This window comes from Heliangelus exortis, chromosome 18, assembly GCF_036169615.1.
Source record: "Heliangelus exortis chromosome 18, bHelExo1.hap1, whole genome shotgun sequence".
NCBI classification, from domain to species: Eukaryota; Metazoa; Chordata; class Aves; order Apodiformes; family Trochilidae; genus Heliangelus; species Heliangelus exortis.
Window position 1 is genome coordinate 12,698,774 of NC_092439.1, and position 6,000 is coordinate 12,704,773.

The window sequence follows — 6,000 nt, forward strand, 5'->3', positions numbered from 1 at the left end:
CACAGTGAGTCATCTTTTACTTTGTATACCCCAGCAGTGCTATTACTGCTTCCATATGGGTCCTTGGGAATGGTATGGGTGGTGGTGGGTGGGAAAAAGTGGCTGTGAAACAAACATCAACCACCGGAGGGGTTTTGTGCCCTGCTTGCCCTGCTGGGTGTGGGGGAAAGCAGGGAGGCATCCCCAAAAAACATTGCCCTCCCCAAGACAGCTCTGCCTTGGACCTGCTGCCCTACACCAGTTGGGATGGGGATGGGAGCTCTGAAAACACCCCAGTGACTCAGGGAAATACAAGATGATGCTCACCTAAATTAATCAGGGAACCAGAGCCAGGCTCAGCCCACCCAAAAGCCTCTGGGATGACTCACTGGAAAAAGTGAGGTTCACACAGAAAGGGGGTACCAGGGTGGTTGTAAGGCACAGCAGTTCCAGGTCTCAGATGATGGGAGCCCTGGATTGGGACCCAGCAGGTCTGGCTTGAAATCATCCCCCATCTCCAATCAATGCTCAGGTTTCTTGGAGGGAAAGCAACTTGCCTCTGAAAGTCCCTTTTGGGCTTTTGGGGGATGCCTGCTATTCACTGCTAGATTTTTCTCTCTCCTTATATCTCACAGGGAGACAAAGGAATTCATTCTATCTCTGGAAAACATATTTTTCTTTCTCCCCCCCCCCCTCCCCTTTTGGATGAGGTTAGTAGAGAAGAGGTTGTTCCAGTCTGGCACCTCTTGTGGTTACTGTGCTTGTTTTGACTAAAAAACACCCGTGTGATCTGTACATATTTGAAATGGTTGCCTTTAATGGACAAAAAAAAAAAAAAAAAATCTAAACAAAAAATCCACACAACTTAATTCCAGGCATAGAAAATCCAACCTTCTGCATGAAGATCTACCTGATGGACTGAGATGGTTCAGCAAGAAACCCCCCTGGAAAAATATAGGGAAGAGTGGCAAGCAGGCTTGAACCAGGGGTGCAATTTCCATTGCTGTAACTACACTTGCTCATCATTAATCATGTCCAGGTATCTGTGGAGCTACAGAGGTTCACCACAGCCACCTCTCATAACTGGGGATACCCAAAACTGTGAAGTGCTGAAGTCAGGAGCATTATTTCCACTGATTTTTGTGCTGTCTCATTAAAATTTTGTTCAGGCAGGTGTTTTGGCTACCGTGGCATGAGCAGCACATCCTTGCACTCAGGTAAAGGCAGAGGGACCACTGCAGGGTGAGAGATGGAAGAGCCACCCTCAGCTTGTATGGATCAAGGCATCAGGGGATTGATCATAGGGGCTGCATCCCACAGGCTTCACCAGGAGGAAAATCCCCCCAGTTTAGGAGCCCTGCAGCATGGGAGGCAGCAGATGGTGCCTGTATCCACACATGGATTATTCAGGGAAAGGCTGGTGGGGGGTCTCCCTTGGCCATAGCCATATCTTGCATTGCACTTTTCTTTAAACTGTGGGGAAGTTAGATTAGGTGAGGAATTCCACAATTTCTTAGCTTTTCAAATAACATGTCTGTGATATCACCCAGCCTGACTCACTCTCCCACCTGCCTTGAGAATTCTGTTAACCCTTTGCTTGTGAGCTTTGGGGGCTGGCACCAGAGCTTCACGGGGAGCCTTTTTGGAGCCTGTTATCTTTGGCTGATGAAGAGGTGGGGATTCAACTGGCACTCCCAAAAGTGGTGCCAGAAATAGGGGAGTAGCATCTGAATCACCTGCCATTTGGCTCCAGCTACTTAGCCAAACACTCACTTCCCCCTCAGCACAAAAATACACGTGTGCACACACACACACACACACACACACACACACACACACACGCCTGCATGTGCTGTGCAACTCCACCACCTGCTGCTTTGAAAAGCTACAGAATTTATTTTCTTCTGGTGGGGGTTACCTTCTTCATCATTAGTAATTAGCTTAGCATCCCCCAGGGTCCTACCCTGGGAGGTCTCCTGCTCCAGGAGTGCTGGAATATCCACAAAACCCAGAGAGTTTCTGCAGCACAACAGCCACTATTAAAAAAAAAAGCTTCATTATACAGGATTGGATTGTACCCATTTGCCCTGTGACTCTACCTAGAGATTCCAACCCCACCTAGACACCCATCCTTGAAGGTTTGATAGCCCCCCATGGCCAACAGGAGACAGCAGAGAATGCATGGACCCAGGTGGAGGGACATGCAGGAATCCCAAAGCTGTCCATGGGGGCTTTCCCCCAGATCCCTCCACCTGCTGCCCCCATGTGAAAAACCCTGGGAGCCTCCTGCCAGGATGAGCTGGAGATGTCCCCAAGCCCACCCTGGCTGGGACCTGGCTTGGGGTGCAATCGTCACCTTCCCTGCCATACCATGCCACACCATCATCTCACTCAGGGGATTATATTTTTATTTTTTTTTTTCAGCAGTGGAGTACAAACATTTCTAGCTGAAGTGCACTGGGTGCAAGGTGCTGTGCCAGGTGCTGTTGCCACCCCAGTTTCCTTAGGATTATGAGGGAGTGTGAAGTTTAAGCAAGAAAAACAAAATGCCCACACCTCCTGCCTCTCCTCCCCAGCAAGGGCAGCGTGGTCTGGAGGGTCTGGTGGCAGCACAGGGGGGCACAGGGTGTCCCCCCATGTCACCTGCATCAGGGATGGGAAGGAAGGGAGGGGGCAGCAAGTAAGGACCTTATTGCAAACTCCTCTACACCTGCTGCCAGCTGTAGGGATTGGAAGTCCCAGCCCCTCAGGGAGCAAGGAGACAGGGAACAGGTTTATTCCTGCCCCGTGCTGATAGATGAGGATGCAAAGCAGAGGGAAATTTAAGTGACTTGCCCAAGGTGACACGAAGATGCAGTGGCAGAGGAAGGTTGTACTCTGTGTGAGCCTCTCACTGCCCCTTTTCCCCATGTCCTCAGTGCCTGGTCATTGCCATCCCAGCTCCACATCCTCCTTTGGGGTCTTCAGGGTTCAACTCAGACCCAAGGGCTTCAGTGGTTGGGCCCTGCAGCCTGTTTATCCTGCCCCCAAAATCCCTGCCCTGAGGGAGCACTGGGATGGCAATCAGGGATGGGTATGGGGCTGCCTGCTAAGGGGTGAGGGCCTGGGGGAGATGCTGCTCCCCAGCCCTCTGCCAGAGGAACAATGAGAGCTGCAAACAAAGACCTGCACTGAAGCACAGCAGCAATGCAAAGAGGAGAAAGAAAAAAAAAAAAAAAAAGAAAAAAAAGAAAAAAAAGAGGAAGAAATGCCTGAAAGATACATAGCTGGGATTCCTGAACCCCTCAGAGGTATTTGGGCTTAGCCAACAGGCTCAGAATTTTTTTTTTTTTAAAGCCATTAATTACACAACAGAGACATATCTGCACCACTCCACCTCTCCATGGCAAAAAAGGGCCCAGAGGATATTCCCTGCAATGCTTCAGCCTCTGTGCTCACTGCCATTGCCTCTCCTGGGCACTTGGAAAAATAACTCATCCCAGAGTGATATTTCTTTCCAGCTGTCTCTTGTGTCTGATTTTTTTTCTGGGGAGCAGTGAATGGGCACTCAAAGCCTGAGCCTCCAAAGGGTGCATCTGAAAGATGTGAACTGAATCAGGAGCAAATGGCAAAGGACATGGCAGAGGGTTGGAAGCTGCTGGAGAGGACCTCAGCAACAACTGTTGTGCCTCTTTTTCTAAGGAAAAATTTTGTAAAAGCTCACCTGGTTTTGCTCACAGATCCAGCCAGACTGATCAGTTCATACTCCTGGGAGCAGGATCAGACATTTTAAAGGGTGAACCCTGAGTCTTCCGAGTGAAGTAGGAGCAAAGTGATGAGGGTGAGGGTGCTGTGCTGGGGCTGGAGACACAGAAACCTTTAGAGGGCACAGCATGGTCCTGCTCAGAGGCTGGTGACACCCTTGCAGCCCCCCTTCCCACTGCTCAGCTCTTCCCTGGAGAATACAGGGATGCCCAGTGATAGTGCTGCCTTCCCAGAGCATCCCCATCAGGCTGCTCCTGCAGGGGCACAGCTAAGGGTCTTCACCCCAAAAATGCTTGTAATCCAAAGGGTCTCCCACTGCCTCCCACAACGTGTTTCATTCACCAGCTGTTTTGACTCAGAGCTTGTTCTGTGGACAGATTGATATTTGCACGATGTTGTAAAGAGCCAACTTCATCCATCCCCTGGTGCCTGGAAGAACTAGTTGTACCTGCTGGAGCTTTTATTGGTTCTTAAATGAGTTTGGACCTCTTCTTCCCCGTGACATTCCAGGGAGTATTTTCATGGAAATGCTTTAAAAAAATAAATAAGGAAAACAGGAAATTGTGATGTGCTTAGCTGTTAATATAGGCACGGACCCATCTTCCTTCTCTGCTACTGTATTTGTTGCACATTTTTGACACGAACAATCAGACAAAACTTGGAGCCTTCCAGGCTCCCTGTGCAGTGAAAAGAATCTGGGGAGAGGGTGGGCATTTCTCCTTATCTGTCCTGTTCCACCCTTTTGGGAAACTGCTGAGGTGGAGTCCACTGTGGCAACAAGGGATGGCCAAAAGATGTTTGCTGTTCAACAGATGATGCAGAAGAAGGAGTCATTTCTCTTGTTTTTTGGGATCATCTGACCCTGGGACCCTTTGTTCTCCTTCTTTTGGGCCAGGGTGCAGACCACATCCCAGCAAACAGACCCATGGAGTTTTTCTTGCTGAACGTCCTCTGGTTTTTTCAGTTCCTACCTTGCACTTGGTTACTGTGACACCTCCTCATCCTCCATCCTCCTTCCTGCAGCCTCTTGAACCAGGGCAGGTTGCTCAGGCTGGAGCTTTTCTCTGATCACTGAGGACACTGATTTTTAAAAAGCACTACAGGAGCACCAAGTCTGTCCAGACCACCAAAAAAAAAAAAAAAAAGCAGAGCTTGCCCTCCATACAGACAGGGCTGAGAACCCTTGTTTATTTCAACACTGTCAAAGTTCCTCCAGCACGGTGCAATCATTTCCCTTGGAATAACTCCATTTTTTGCTATGCTCAGCATCCTCCAGGTCCTCAGGATTCATCTGCCAACATCTTTCCTGAACACCTCAGTCCAAAGAGTGCTCCAAGGCATCAGAATACCTGGGTGGGAGTTGCTACATGAGTCCCTCTTTCACCTTGAACATGCCAGAAGAATTTCTCTGCTGATACCTAAGGGCATCCTGCTTTTGCCCTTCCCATATAGCAATCCTACAGCAGAAACCCTCTGGGCTGGGACCTGCAATGTTCTCCCACCCAAGAAGTGCCAGGAGCCCTGAGAAGACCTGCCCAGCTTTTGCTCTTCCATGTTTCTTGTTGACCAGGGGGCCCAGGTGAATTATTTCTCCCACTGTTAATTCTCTGACTTCAATTTCACAGAGGGACCTTCCATATATCACATCCCCTTTTGCCAGTGAATCTCTCCTGTTCCAACACTTTAGTGTGCCCCAGGATCAATATATTTTAGCAGCATGCAAGGACACGGTGTTATTGTCAGGTTTCTGGGTTGTACAAAACAAAAGGTATCATTTTCTTGAAGCCACTGGAAAATGCTCTGGGCACACTCATGGCAAACACTCCATGATTATTCCTCTGCCATTAAAAGCTGTCTGTAACCCGCTGACTAATCACTCTCCATTGTAATTAGGGATGATTTCTTCTCCCAGGTTTCAAATAACTGCAGACCTGAGGCCATGGCTCATCCTCCTCTTATCTTGAACACCTCAACCTGCAGTGCTCAGATCTGTTGGGCATCTTAGCAAAGCAGCCTGGTTTCTTCTGGTTGCCCTCACTCGTGATGCATGAGGCTGTAAGGTGCTTTTCAGACTGCAGGACAGCACCTGAACCACACAAATTCCTTTTTTGCCCACTTTGTTAGTTGGGGTACAGCTGTGAAATAAGTCACAGAAAATTAACATCCCAGGGTGTCTTGGGTGGGATGGGATTAGTTGACCTCTCCTTGGGATTACAGGTGGAGAAATAGGGAAAAGTCATGGAAAGGTCCCCTTCCATTAAGGTATCTGCTTGGCAG